This window comes from Puma concolor, chromosome D3 (genome assembly GCF_028749965.1).
Source record: "Puma concolor isolate L17-30 chromosome D3, mPumCon1.1.hap2, whole genome shotgun sequence".
Classification (NCBI taxonomy): domain Eukaryota; kingdom Metazoa; phylum Chordata; class Mammalia; order Carnivora; family Felidae; genus Puma; species Puma concolor.
The window spans coordinates 145,645-161,242 of NC_141678.1; the positions used below are offsets into that span (position 1 = coordinate 145,645).

A 15,598-nucleotide genomic window follows, 5' to 3' on the forward strand; every position below is an offset into this window, starting at 1 on the left:
GATGAGTTAGAGAAAGATTGAAAATGGGAAGGAATTCTATGAACTCTGAACCCTACAGGCATGGGATAATGAGTAAGGAAAGGATGTAACAATAGCTTTGATCCTACTGTACATTGATAATCATGGGCAAAGTGTTTCATGTGTAAGAATAAATTGTACCAGGGGACAGATATGAGGTTGTTGGGAACGTGGGCAGCTTATTTAAAATCATACCCAATATTGGGCCTTATCTGACAAGAGCAATTGTAACTCACAGGCAACAAATGGAACAAACACGGGAACAGCTGCAGCAGGCAGAGCTCCCCTTTAGATACCAGGTAACCTGAGTTCTGCCTGACATACTGAACCCTTAGCACCTCACGCGGGTGAGTGTAGTGGCCCTTGGAATCCCTAACCACGGGCTTTTCATTGTTGGCTTTTTCGCTTGCAGTTCATGAGAAGAATGCTCAGGACAACGAGGTAAGTGTTTTCTTGTTTCCTCCTCTTTCTTTGGTGCACAGTGTGGCACCACCCTCCGACTGAAGGTGGATGTGTTTTTTCTCCCCCCAGATCAAGACTCAGATCTGGGACAGGGAGATCGCTTACTTGAAATACAGGTGTGGTCATTTGACTTGCGTTTTTATGGGTGTTTCCAGGGATGACGCCTGCACTGTTAGTCGTCTAGTAGACGACGTGGTGTTGCAACTCTTATAGAAGTCCATTATGTGGGGCGCCTGGGTGGCGCAGTCGGTTAAGCGTCCGACTTCAGCCAGGTCACGATCTCGCGGTCCGTGAGTTCGAGCCCCGCGTCGGGCTCTGGGCTGATGGCTCAGAGCCTGGAGCCTGTTTCCGATTCTGTGTCTCCCTCTCTCTCTGCCACTCCCCCGTTCATGCTCTGTCTCTCTCTGTCCCAAAAATAAATAAACGTTGAAAAAAAAATTAAAAAAAAAAAAAAAGAAGTCCATTATGTTTCTGTATCCAAGACTGGACGGGATGGAACCAAAGAGGCTGCCTGAGGGATACACAAGGCAGAAACCAATCACTGCAAGAACCCTCCAAGGAGAGGTAAGGAGCACGTTGTGATGTGCCGCAGTCCAATTTCTGCTGTGCAGCCTGTTCCTGTGTGTGATCATCGTGTGGTCTGGAAAGAATCACACGCACTAAGGACGGCAGGTGGTCTGAAGGGGTGACAGAAGAGTGTTTTCCTCTGGTGCCACAGACAGTGAGGCACTTGTCCCTGTGACTGGTGGAGCTCATGCCCCTCCTCTGATGGTGACCCTCCCACCTCCTCTAGCATCCCCCTGTCTGAAGAGCCTGGAAACTTTCTTCCCACCCGGATACAATGTGAAGACTTTAGTTTATTTGAGGAGAAGGTCATTTATTCACTAGTTTGAAAAGTCTTTCTTTTTGTTTGTTTTGGGAACTGTAGCCCTACATCCCGCCATTCAAGTTCCATAAAGCTTAGCTTAGTCCTCTGATGGTATCAGTGCAACTCTGCAGCTTCACTGCTAACTTCTCGCAGTTTTCCTTTTCTCAATAGTGTCAAATTAGTCTTTCCTTATATAATAACTGCTGTGGAAGGCAGCTTGTAGATAAGCTGGGAGATTGAACAATTTGCCTGAAGAAATGCACCCTTCTTGAGGACTCATTGAGGATATACCCCAATCCAGTGCTCTCAATGTTATTCTTTTTTGTTAAGTTTATTTATTTTGAGAGACGCATAGACAGAATGCCAAGCAGGCGTCACACCGTCAGTGAGGAACCCAACGCTGGGCTTGAATGCACAAGCTGTGAGATCGTGACCTGAGCCAAAATTAAGAGTCGGAAGCTGAATCCAAGCATCCTCAGACGAATTCCTGATCTGTAATGCAATCGTGATTTCCCATGATGTATACTGAGAAAACTGTTTTACTGGTGAATTCTAAATTGCTAGTTGCGCCTGACCTGTCCACAGTGATGTGATTAATTATGAAACAACATGAACTAGGGCACCGTGAGGTCTTTATCAAGGTGAGGGGATGGTTCTCCCCCTTATCCTTGGGGGTCACCTGAGGCATGTGGGATACCCTATGCCTCTGGCCAGGGACCTGACTGTAGGGAAAAGTTTAAGATATTTGAGGAATGAGTTAAAGGATTGTTTTCATTCCGCACAGTCCTCTAAAAGCAGACTAAACCTCTGTCCCTTCTAGGGTCTTTAGTAGATCGAGAAACTGCTGAAACCTCTGTGGGTTACAGCGGCTCTGACTGTACCAAGAATGCAGACAAGGGCAAGGTAAATGCCGGGGCCATTCTCAGTTGTCACTCTTTTGGGAAACCCTCATCTTTATGTACAGTATGGTCTCCCGGCCTTGTCTCGTTTTGCGTGTTGTGTGATATGTTTGTTTGTTCTTTCTTTTCCAAATGCAGGCTTCTCCATTTTTAGTCTGTCAGCTTTCTGTGGTAAGTTTAGAAGCCAAAAGCTCTTAGAGACTGAGTACCTTAAGGTTTTTCTGTGAGTTTCAGGAAATAATGAGAGGAGGATGACTGCACACTCCAAACAGAGGTCTCCCGGCCTGGGTGATCCCTTCCAGACCTCACCTCTGTGGGAACAGTGTGGCTGCTGTGTCTTCCATTCTTGATTCTGGCTAGGAGATGGACCTGTTAGAAACGACATCATGACTCCAACTTTCTATTATGTGCCCTGTGACATTTAGAGCGGTCCTAGAGAAAGCCAATATCATCACTCATCACCTTTCCGTCTTTGTTGGTAAATGACTTGTCTGGAATCCTCCAGCTATACCTTAGGTAAAAATATTTTGAACACTGTGTCCTTCAATTGTGTTTCTATGAGCAGTTTCTGGTTGTGTCCCCAGTCACTGTTTGTTAGATCTGATAGAGTCTCATGACACATACCAGTTTTATACCAAAACTCTTGCATGAAATCTGTTATGTGAATTCCTCCCTCTTTTTTCCATTGCACATAATGACTCTGTGTCCTGTAGTATGCTGAAAGTCAGAATTCCCTATGAATTAAGATGAACACATCTGAGCTTTGTAGACATTCACCACAAGTAACTCATTCTTCACAGAAGACTCTCCTTCCCCTGCAAGATTCCAGGCATCCTCCACTCCCCAGAGGTCTCTGAGGCCTTTGACAACACTTCAAGAGGGAAGACTCCTTTCTCAGGGAGAAGAGCAGAGGAGGCACAGTGAGGGTCCGGCTGCAGCATATTTTGCCAGGAGTGGCTGTGATTCCATGAGCAGAATATGAGCCGTGTATTCCCACTCATTTTTTTTGTGTTCTTAATATAGCAAAAGCAGAGCACCTGGAGTTGCTGTAGAGGAGGGATGCAGGGTGAACCTGGACATCGATGGCTGCCTGTCTGGAGAATGCTACTTGATTAGTCTGTAATTACTTCTGTTAACCCTCTAGGACAGGACCCTTGCCATTTTCTTCCACAGACGTGGGCAGTGATGTGTGGTGGCAGTAGGTTAACCTCTTGCATCTACTACCTCAAGCTGTAGGTGCTATCCAGTGGCAGGGACAGAGTTTTCAGGTACTGATGCTACTCTCTTGGATCCTGGTGGCAGAGAAGGTGGCAGGTGCTGACACCTTCTTCTCTGGGTTACAGCTACTTTTGGTATTGGTGCTCTTGTCTGGCATAGGGATGTAGCTGTCACTTCTGTTCTGCAGGGCAGTCTGGATCCTGGGGACCTCCTCCGTTAACTGGACGATTCTGCATGCCCTACCCTGGAGACACCCCGCCCCCATGGGCTATTAGGCACGTCCACCTCGTGAACCTTAGTGGCCCTGAGGCCACCCGGAATCCCTCCACCTGCAACACTTGGTAAGACGATCTGAGCACTAGGAGTTGACTTGTAAAACACACTCACTTTATTTTGTGACTGTTAGGTCTTGGGCCAAGGTGCAGAGGTGGTACCACAGACCATTGTGATGCAAGGGGAATGTGTCCGCTGCCATTACCACATTCCTCAAGTTTCTCAGGATCTCATCTTCGTCTTTTCCCCCACCATGGGTTGGTACAGGCGTCTCTTGTGGAGAAGGAATGGGGCCGTATGCAGAAAATCAGACATAGCGCTTCAGCAGAAATGCCCTGTACACAGTCCACGTGCTGGCATCTGTGAGGCATGAAGCACAATGTAACGTACGTCCATCTAGTTGTGCCCCCAGCCATCCATAGTTGTTCGATGAGTGATGAATACATCTGAGTCAGGGCTTTTAGGAGTCTTCTTCAAGTTCTTTTTGGGATCACCGGAGGCATGTGGGACACCCTGTGCATGTAATTTGGGATCTCACTGGGACAAAGAGTTTACGTTGTCGGAAGTTTGAGGGGAGGGTTTTTTGTTTTGTTTTTGACCTCCAAACAGTCTACTCAAATCAGAATAAACCTGCATCCCTTCTGGGGCTTTTTGCAGATCCAGAAGTAGGTATCACAACCAAGAGTGACATCGACACTGGCTCTGCCAAAACTTCCAAGAAGCACAAAGTAAATGCTGTGGCCATTTTCAGTTCTAAGTCTCTACAGACAGCCACATCTTTCTGTACAGGACACTCTCCTGCCCTTGTCTCTGTTTTTGTGTGTCGTATGGTCTGTCTGCTGTTTTTGTTTTTTTGTTTTTTCCCCAAATGCAAAACCTTTACTGCCGAGTCTACGGGCTTCTCTGTTTCCCAGCTGGCATCTTTTTGTAATAACTTGAGCAGCTAAGAGTGCCTAAAGGTGGGGACCATAGGGCTTTTCTAATGTGTTCCGTTAAGAAATCAAGGAAGATGACACCACACTCCACTTGGAAGTCTCCTACCTTGCCTCATTCTTTGTGGATCTCCTCCATGTGGAATCTTTGCTCTTGCTGTGTCTTCCTCTCCTGTTTCCTTCTATTGAGGATTTTAACGTGCTCACAAAAATCTGTGGGTATCGTTACAATATGAAAATGCGAACTGCCTTCACTCCAACTTATATTTTTGTATGTGTCCTTTAGAATGTAAATTTCATACCCATCAGCATTTTGGTAAACATGCTGTCCAGAATCCCTTCAGGTGTGCCCTGGGCACAAACACTCTGAACTATGATAGAAAACATGCACGGAAACTTAAGTTGTGAAGAGAAAAAATCCAAAATTACCTGTGTGGCAAGTCCCCACGGTGTCCTTCACTTGTGTTCACATGAGCACGTTCTCTCGTGTCCTGTGTCACAGGTACAGCTAAAACATGGAAACTTACACCAGACATCAAAGTGCATTTGTGTTAATTTTGTCTTTTAGAATTTCAGCTCATTTTTCCAGAGGACACAATTACCCTGCAAAGTGTACTGCACTTAAGCTGAGAAGTACCTCCGAAGTAAAATAAATTAGCTGAACCCAACTAACATGTATAGGTTACCTGTTTCTCTAAGAGCACGCTTTCCCAGGTCCTCTGCAGGCCCTCAGGATCCCCATCTCCCCATGTGTCTTTGTGTCCATGGATAGCACTTCCAGAGAGGAGGAGAGCCCATTGTCGGGACAGAAGTAGTTTGGGCACAGGCAGGGGCTTAGAGGCAGAGCTCTGAGCCACGAGGGTATGATTCCATGTGTGGACACTGGGATTGTCATTCCTTCTCATTCTGTAGTTCTTCACAGACACAATAAACAGCCTCTGTGGTGGAGGGGATGAAGGGTGGAGTGTGATCCTGGACATAGTTGCTTTCCTATCTGGAATATGCTACTTTGTTAATTTAGTATTCAGCCTATAAATCTTCTAGGAAAAGGGCCCTTGCTGTTTCTACGTTTCCAGACACGTGGGGACACTAGTTTATCCCAATCCCATCCATTATTCACCTCAAAGCTGTAAGTGGAACCCAAAGTATGGGAAGAGATTTTTGGCGCTGATGCTGCCCTCTTGGAACCTGGTGGTGGGGAAGCTAGTAGGATATGAGCACTGCTGCTTTGGGTTTCCGCTTTTTGCTGGTGTTGGTGCTCTCTTCTGTCCTATGAACATACCTCTCATTTCTTTTCCGCAGGCTCTTTTGTATGCAAGAGTCCTGGTCCTTTCCCAGGATTGCCTTGCAGGCTGTACCCCGCGGACCACCCTTCACCACCAGTCATGGGCTATAGGCCACATCCCCCTCCTCCATCTACTCTATTTGTTAAGAGGACCTGAACTGGCTGAGTGGCTGGTAAAGTATATTGATCTTCTTCATGATTGACTTTGTGGCAATGATGTAGAGACAGTTGTGAGTCCTGGCAATCCAACTACAAACTGCCTGAGGACACTGTAGCATATCTCAAGTTTCTCAGGACATACATACAATGGGCAGTGGCATGTCCCTGTAATACAGTGAGCTATACGTTTCTCTTGTCAAGTGAAAGAGGAGTTTTTACACAAAAGTAGACATATCAGCAGTACTGGTGGGTATGTTGGAGACACAATGTGTTGGGGTCTGTCATGAATGAAGTGCACCCCTAACTTTTAGAGCATCAGGTGTCCTGTGTGAAAGAGGGACATTCATTACTTGTGATCACCAGTGAGGATACAGGGCAAAACCGGGGGAGCCTTGAATCATACAGGAATAGAAGGGAAGTCGAGCACAGTAAGCAGAGTTTGAGGAGGTGCAGAGGGGAGGGTGTTGGGGTCAGGGAGATGCAGTTGGAGGTCATTCCGGCCACAGCCTGAGCAGGGAGTGTGAGGTCCATATGGAACTGCTATGTGGGATCGCTCTCAGTGCACGCAGGTCATCACCTAAAAAGAGTCTCGTCTCCCTGGATTTTCCTGAAGGTTCTGGATATTTGTGGGGGGAAAAGAGCCCTGGATATATGGGGTATTTAACTTGGTCTTATGAAAATGCTGTATGCCCAAGTTCATATCCCTCAAGAGACTAAAAGTGGAGACAGGGTCTAGATCAGCTGAGTCATCCTACGATTCAGGGCTGGCCAGATGACACCACTGCTGGACCCCTGTCATCACCCTGACTACAGCTTTGCATCTCCTCAAACTTCTCTCACAATATTATGACAGCTGTGTTATCTGTGAAAACAGGGGTAATATTTGTTTCTAAGAACAAGAGAAAAAGAAGACATTCAGTGCAGAAAGCGTCTGCAAAATCTCTGGGAAGGGTCCCCCCATGAAGATCTCTCCACACAATGATCCTCCAAAAAAGATGGTCATGGGAGTTCATGAAACTAAGACTGTTAACAACTCAGCCCAGGGAGTGGGAATCACTGTTTTAAAATATAAGACAATGTCCCTCGTTTTTCTATTAGAATTCGGGCCCTGTCACACAATGAAAGGAAAGATAATTATGGGAATGTGTACATTCAGAGGCCTAGATCTGAGGACAATCATTTTCTAGTACACATAATCTCACAGATGCAGCCACACACTACAGTGTTCATCTGAGGCCACAGATAAACTACAGAAGACAGAATGCATGTAGGAAAACATAAGACCACAGGGAAATAAACCAAAATCTCTTTGCCTTATAGGACAACTCTTTTGACAGTGAAGAGGACTGTGCACGGTGACAGACAATCGTGTTTGTATATACATTTTAAGAAGGTGTCAGATCTACCTGAATGCTTTCCCTGCCCATCCTGTCCCCTCCACTTTGTCCTTCCTACTGTCCCCTAATCTACCTTTCATCGTTTTGTCTCTGTGTCAGCGTCTGCTTCTAGGGCCATCTACTCTCGCTCCCCATTGAGTGCACACAGGGGGGTTCCTGTACACAAATGAGGGAGGATAGAAGCAAGATCACCCTGTGTGCAGGGGAGCCTGAGGGAGTTTTCCAGGGCGATGGGAACTCCCTATATCTAGATGGATGGGGTGCTTATGCTCAATTATTTTGGAAATATTCCCTGACTCCATGGTGCCTTGGGATCAGACAGGTACCTGTCCTTAGGGAATGGCTGAGATCTAATGGTGGAGAAGGATGAGGGACCAGCAGTGACTGTCGAGAGGAGTGAGGGTCAGACCCACGCCCAGGGTGCCAGGTCCCCACAGACAGCACCACGTGTAGGAGGGCTCTGAGGAGCAGAGATTTCTTGATCAGACCCCTGAACTACATAATCCTCCTGTAGTTTCCTCACTGAGCGATGGCTAGAGCAGAGGCCAGCAGCTGGAGGACACCCTGATCATGGCTGGAGTGGAGCAGTGGGCCTGGGGGATTGAGTCAGGGACAGGGAGTCTGAAAGACAAATGGAAGAGAAGAGAGGGGACCCTTCTCTGCTGACTTCACCTACATTTCTGTGTGACCAAAACGAGACCCTTGGCTCCCAGGGAAGGGAAGAGGGCTGGCAAAACACCGAGTGACATACTCAGCCCAAGTGTCCACGGTATCTGCCTTGCTCTTGAGTACCTAACACAGGAAGCACGTGCTTTCTGTCATAATTGGAACTGCAGCTCGTACCATTTAGTGAAAATCAATCCAAGTACGCATCCCTCAGCATTAAAGTACTGCAACAAAATTAAGTGAACACACTGAAAGATACAACGCAGGATAAAGTCCAAAGGTAGGTCGACGGCAATACTTATAGGAATACAGTCTATCCGAAAAGGAGGTAGGTATCCAAGTGCAGGCCTTCAGCCACCTGGCCAATAGCTGAAAACGTAAAAAAAAAAAAAAAGTCCTTACTCCAAAAGCAACATTAGCGCTAGACACAAAGGGATCATGATTAAGGTTTAGAGAGCAACCCTATGACTTCATGGTGCTGTATCCATGAGAACAAGTCTCATCAAATGATACCCTTTCATTTGAGGCTCTTTGTTATATGTAAATTATACCTCATTAAAGAGAGTTTCAAAGCACAAAATACTAGAAGCAAATGTGGGAACGTTCCTTTCTAATCCTGAAGTGCACAGGTGAGATGAGTCTGTCTGCGCATGTCTCAAAAATCCAAAATAATACACTTAAAAAATTAATAATAGCAGAGGAGGAGGACCCTGTGCTCACCTTGTCCCATGTGTTCAACTGCATAACATCCACATCCAAGTCCATGAACCAGAGAGGGATCCAAGACTGGCACAACAAACTCCACACCTAACTAGAAGCTGCAGCAGGAAGGTTAGAAAGGTCAGAAAGGTGGAGGCTGGCTGCCTGCAGAAGGAGCAGAGAAAGTGAGCCCTCACACGAGGGAGCTGACACAGGGAAGACTAATCTCCATAACATTTGGCATGAAAACCCAGAGGGGCTGAATTCCCTTGAGTTTACATCCTGGTGCTTTGGAGGTCAGCTGACCCAGCACCGGGTGATCCAGAAGGATGAGTGATAGCCAGGTCCCTGCCTGTGTAGAGAGGCAACGTAAACATGGCATTTCACACAATGCTAGGCCACAGGAGACACATGTATTCAAGCTGATTCTTGACTCAGCTGGCCTGCCTGTGTCCCACTGACACCACTGAGAGCAAGCAGAGCCCACAACAGACACGCAATCAGTGCAGACCCCTGCACTGAAAGGAAAAGCAACCCAGACACAACAGCAGGGAGTGAGCAATTCCCACACGATATCCTCCTGAAGGTCCAGGGCCTATAAATGGAGACGTGCACTGCTGAGGACTCCAGGACCTCTTTTTCATAACGGCATTAATTTCAAGATCAGAAGGCACAGCTGACTTTCTTAACGCAGAGGAATAGAGCCAGAGACACAGACACAATGCACACACAGAGATGTGTATCCACAGTGAAAGACCTAGTCAAAGCCACAGCCAGAGATCTAAGCCAAAGAGATAGAAGTAACATACCTGATACAGAATTTCAAGCAATGATCATAAGGATACTCACTGGAGTTGTGGAATGAGTAGAAGAGTGAGACCCCTGACAGAGTTAAGATAGAACACAGTTAGACACTGAGGACACAGTCAAGGAGAAACATGCTTGCTGGAATGAACAGAGGGATGGAAGAAGCAGCCCAACAAACTAGTGACCTCGAAGGCTGAGTGATGGAAATGAATCACATTGAGCCAAAGAGAGAGAACAGAATTCTGCAACGTGAGATGAGACTAAGGGAACTCAGTGACTACAGGAAAGATAATAGTATTCGTATTGTAGGAGTCCAGAAGGAAGAGAAAATGGGGAAGAAAATTTATTTGAGGAAACAATAGCTGAAAACTTCCCTAATTGGGGGAGGGACACAAACATCCACATCCAGGAGACTACAGAACTCCCATCAAAATCAGGCCAACACAGAAACTTTTGTAAGCAAACTTACAAATTAGGGTGAGAATAAAGAAAACTCGTAAAATCAGCAAAACAGTCCTTAACTTAGAAGGGAAGACCCATAAGGCTAGCTACATATTTCTGAACAGAAACTTGGCAAGCCAGAAGTGAGTGACATCACATATTCAAAGTGCTGAATGGAAACATCAGCGGCCAAGAATACTCTATTCAGCAAGGCTATCTTTCAGGATGAAGGAGACACAGACTTTCCCAAACAAAACCTAAAGGAGTTTGTACCACTAAACCAGTCCTGCAAGAAATATGAAGAGGGATTCTTTGAGTGGAAAGGGGAGACCAACAGTGACAGTATAGAGGTAGAAGACAAATTCAAGTAAAAAATGAACATTTCTGGAAAAAAAATCAGTTACAGTACTCAGAGAAATAGATTGGAAATATAATAACATCTGCCAAAAACCTAGGGAGGAGAAAGTAATGGGTTCAAAGGTAAATGACCATCAACTTAATACAAACTGCTAAATGCAGAAGAGGTTATATAAACACCTAACAGTAGCCATATCCTAAAACCAGTCATACATATGCTAAGAATAGAGATAAGGAAATCAAAATATATCACTAAAGAAAATAAGCAATACATGAAAGAAAAGCAAGAAAGGATCAGAGAAAATCATTAGAAACCACAACAAAACAGGCAATAAAATGGCAATACATATAGACATAGCAATCAATTTTGAGGGAAATGGAGTGAATGCTCCAATCTAGAGAGGTAGGGAGTAAGAATGGATGAAAAAATAAAACAGATGCTACAAGTGACCCACTTTACACCTCAAGAATGATAGTGAGGATAGAGAAACATCACACAAATGAATGTCAAAAGAAAGCTGGAGTAACAATATTTGTATCAGAAAAAAATACACTTAAAAAAGTACATTACAAGAGACAGAGGAGGACAGTCTATAACAGTAAATGGTACAATCCAAAAAGAAGATCTAACAACTGTAAATATATCCCACAATTGAGTGGGATTTATTCCCAAGCTACAAAGGTGGTTCAATATTCGCAAATCAGTCAATGTGATACACTACATCAACAGGAGAAAAGAGAAGAACCAGATGATCGGGGCATCTGGGTGGCTCATCCTTTAACAGTCTGAAATCAGCTCGGGTCATGACTTCGTGATTCCTGAGTTCATGTCCCGTGTCAGACTCTGTGCTGAAAGCTCAGATCCAAGAGCCTCCTTCGAATTCTATGTCTCCCTCTCTCTCTGCCCCTCCCCTGCTCACGCTCTGCCTCTCTCAAAATTAATAAACGTTAAAAGAAAAGAACCATACAGCCATTTCAATACATGCAGAAAGGAACATTTGCAAAGTACAACATCCTTTCATGCATGTAACCCCCTAAAGTAGGTTTACAGGAAACCTACATTAACGTCATAAAGGTTAACTATAAAAACCCTGCAGTTATAATCAACCTTAATGGGGAAAATCTGAGAGCTTTTCCTGTAAGGTCAGGAAGAAGACAGGGATGTTTCCTCATACCACTTTTAGTAAACAAATTACTGGAAGTCCTAGCCACATCCAGCAGACAAACGAAACGAAACGATTTGCAGATTACATGACACTATATATAGAAAACCCTAAAGAGTCCACCCAATAACTCTTAGAACTGATAAATGAATTCAGCAATGTCACAGGATACAAAATCATTGTACAGAATTCTGTTGCATTTGTAGACAATACGGAAGCAGTAGAAAGAGACATTAAGAAAACAGTCCCATTTACAGTCATATGCCAAAAATAAGATATCTATGAATAAATCTAACCAAAGTGGTGAGCGACCTATACTCAGAAAAGTATAAAACAGTGATGAAAGAAATTCAAGATGACACAAAGAAGTGGAAGGAAATTCCACACTCATGGATCAGAAGTACAAATATAGTGAAAATGTCTATACTTCCCAAAGCAATTGACAGAATTAACGGAATTTCCATCAAATTACTGACAGCAGTTTTCACAGAACGACAACAGTCCTAAAATTTGTATGGAACCAAAAAAAGCCCGCAATATTCAGAGTAAAAAATCTTTATGTGAAGTGATAATTATGGATGGCACTATGCCTCTGGATCTTCTGCTCCAAAACACAATAGCTCTGGCTTACGCATTTGAACAAACGTTAGGCATATCCCAGCCAAGGATCATTCTACAAAATACATTGTACCAACGTACCCTCAAAACTTTGCACCTTATGAAAAATATGGAAAAATCTAAAAATTGTCATGGCCAAGTGGAGCCTAAGGAGACAGGATGACTGTCATGTGGCAGCTGGGATGAGTCTGGGCCAGGAGAGGTTAAAACCGAAGCAATCTGAATACAAATATAAACTTTACTTCATACTACCATATCTCTTTGATACCTTGATTGTGATCATGTACCAACCATTATGACATCAATAGTGAGAAAACATTCTGATGTATGTGGATACTCAGTATTATCTTCCCAATTTGTTTTGGTAACTAGAAACCCATCAGGAGAGAATAGATTATTAGTAATCATGGTTTTTCTACACATAAGATTATATAACCAGTTCCAGTATTAGTTACTAGTGATGGCCATGTACCTATTCTTGTTCTTACTATTGTTTAATTTAAATAATAGCATTCATGGTACGGAAAACTGAATGCATGATAAACACTTCATAGAAACATCTAGCTTTACATATTTTAAGATAATAGCGTATGTATAGACCACTCTATTATGTGGTATGTAAATTAAGTGTTTTTCTGATCTTGAACGAGCATGTCATTGAATGGCTTTCCATAAAGGTGGTTATGCTAGATCATGAATGATTCTCAGATTTTACAGGATGTACGTCACATCATGCCTGAACATTGTCAAAAATAAAAACATACACGCGGACAGATGAAGCATTGTGACTGGCTCACTTATTGTAAAAACCCTTGCTTTAATATTTTCACGTATACTTTTAGCAGGAATATAAGAGAATCAAATATTTCCAAATCAAAGAGATATTCAAAGACTGGAAGAACGATAGGGAGTTCAAAGGGTTTCAGAAGGATAAGATGTGACCATGAAGGGGGAGTCACAGGCAAGCAGCTTTCTCTGGTCCACACTGACATGTTTGCATGAGGATATGTGACTTGCCAAAGGGTAAGTCCCAGAAGTACCAGAGGGAAAGACAATGCTTTAGGGCGGAGTGATGTGGAAAGGGTGCTTCTGTGCCTAAGAGATGGGTCAGCAACCTGGCTGGGGGTCCCTGCGTCAAAGACTTCAAAAGGCCAGCAGTAACCTATACTCACAAAGATCTTAGTAACATAGATCAAAGTAACTTAGAGCCACAAAGATCTTAGAGCCACAGAGTCGATCTTCAACTATGATTAGGAGATGATCAGAGTTTCACAGGATATGATCTTTGAGCCGGCAGTAGATGGCTAAAATATTATTTAGGGCTATACATTTAATGAAAAAATGTATGTGTAAAAATTTGGGTTTGGAATGTTAAGAAAAATCACAGGCCCATCATGGAGTTACTTACGTTAAGGCCACATGGCACTAAACCTAATTTCATTCCTGCAGGAATGTACCCTTTCACCGGTCAGCAAATAATTTCCTAGTCAGTACTGGAAATTTAACTGATAGATCCCTGCCATTCCCCTCAGAGAGGCAGTCTTGCCTAAATAAGGTATTCCATGCCACTTTTTTAAGTTTATTCAAGTTAGAGGCAAAGAGAGCACATGCAAGAGAGGGGCAAGACAACAGGGAAAGAGAGAATCCCACAACCAAGAGGTCATGATCTGAGCCAAGATCAAGAGTCAGACACTTCACCAAGCCATCCAGGCACCCCGAGAATGTGGAGTTTCAAAGGTTAGCAGTCATGGCTGGGATACAGCCATGAGGGCACTGGCCTACTCCTGAAAAGAAGGCAGCCAACAACTTGCAGTCAGATGGCATGGAAACAGTGATCTGTACAACGCCTGGTGCACACAGTGGAGAGATTATACACTGATCGGAGAGGACATCCCTGAGAAGCAGTGTTCACAATAAGGGGACAAAGAGCTAGGACAGGTGGGCTGTGTGGCACCATTTCCCTGTTCTGCACACCTCCCCCCCCAGCAAAAAAAACACAGAGCCATATGCTGGAAACAAGGCAATCCCCACACTGGGTGCCTAAGCTGCGTACACCAACCCCAACTTCCTGTGTTCTGGCGAGACTGGCCTAGGTCATTGAAGCTTGCCTCTGTCGCAATGGACCTGGCCCATTCCCCAGAACACCAGTGGAAGCCCATGACCAGACCACCTCTCTTGACCAGACAGTTATTCTTCACTTCTAGTGGCAATCGTTTCAAGTCTCATTTAACAAGCAGATCGGAGCAGACCTAGATAAGTCTCACCACATTCTGGCCAAGGACCATACATTGCTCATACAACTGGCTTGAAGGATAGTGCAGCCAGAACATAAAACAGTGCATGCAACACACACCACAGACACTCCGTGATGTGCCAGGCCCTGGACACTTGATGATCTCCTCTTCATAAAGCCATTCATCTCAGAGGCAGGCAACATAATGAGCTTTGGTAACAGAGAAAGCAAATACTCAACCAAAATGCCAAGACAAGAGGAATACATCCCAAATGAAAGAACAAGATAAGGTCGTGGCCAGGGACATGGAAGGAACACTTCCAAACTCATTCTATGAGGTAGGCATGGCCTTGAGTCCAAACTGGACAAAGACCCCACCAGAAAGGAAAACTACAGACCAATTTCCCTGATGAACCTGGATGCAACAATTCTCAACAAAAAGTACCAAACCGGATCCAACAATACATAAAAAGGATTATTCAGGACAGTGAGGTGGATTTTGTTCCTGGAATGCACAATAGATTCAATATCTGCAAATCAACTGATGTGATACATCACATTGATAAAAGAAAGGATAACAACCACATGATCCTCTCCATAGATGCACAATAAACGTTTGACAAAATGCAGCAGCATCCTTTCGTGGTGAAAAAAAACAAAAAACAAAAAAAAAAAAAAACAAAAAAAACAAAACAAAACAAAAAAAACAAACCTCATGAAAGGAGGGATAGAAGTATCATGCCTCAACATGAGAATATCCAGATATGAAAGTCCCACAGCTCATATCATCTTCAATGGTGAAAATCTGAGCTTTCCCCCTAAGGTCAGGAACACCACGGGGATATCCACTCTCAGCACTTTTATTCACCGTACTGTTGGAAGTCTTAGCCTCAGCAATCAGACATCAAAAAGAATACAAGGTGTCCAGGTTGGCAAGGAGGAATCAATCTTTCCCTGCTCACAGACATGATACTCTCCTTGGAAAATCCGAATGACTCCACCAAAAAACATCTAGGATTGATACAGGAATTCAGGAAAGTATCAGAATATAAAATCAATATGCAGAAGTTGATTGCATTTCTATACACCAGTAATGAATCAAC

The 15,598-nt window shown here is 44.1% G+C and overlaps 2 long non-coding RNA genes across 2 annotated transcripts in view; one reads left to right on the plus strand and one right to left on the minus strand.

The window, feature by feature from the left end:
• Positions 1–960: 960 nt before the first annotated feature.
• LOC147575206 (uncharacterized) lies at positions 961–6,135 on the plus strand. The gene is made up of 4 exons (XR_015242133.1): positions 961–1,044; positions 3,653–3,806; positions 5,239–5,345; positions 5,973–6,135. It is a non-coding gene; the product is annotated as an uncharacterized LOC147575206 (long non-coding RNA).
• Positions 3,857–15,598, minus strand: part of LOC147575207 (uncharacterized) — a 53,114-nt gene continuing 41,372 nt past the window's right edge. Inside the window, exons 5-6 of the long non-coding RNA XR_015242132.1 lie at positions 5,100–5,178; positions 3,857–4,098 (exon numbers count right to left, since the gene is read on the minus strand). This is a non-coding gene — a long non-coding RNA (uncharacterized LOC147575207). The remainder of the gene's footprint in view (positions 4,099–5,099; positions 5,179–15,598) is intronic.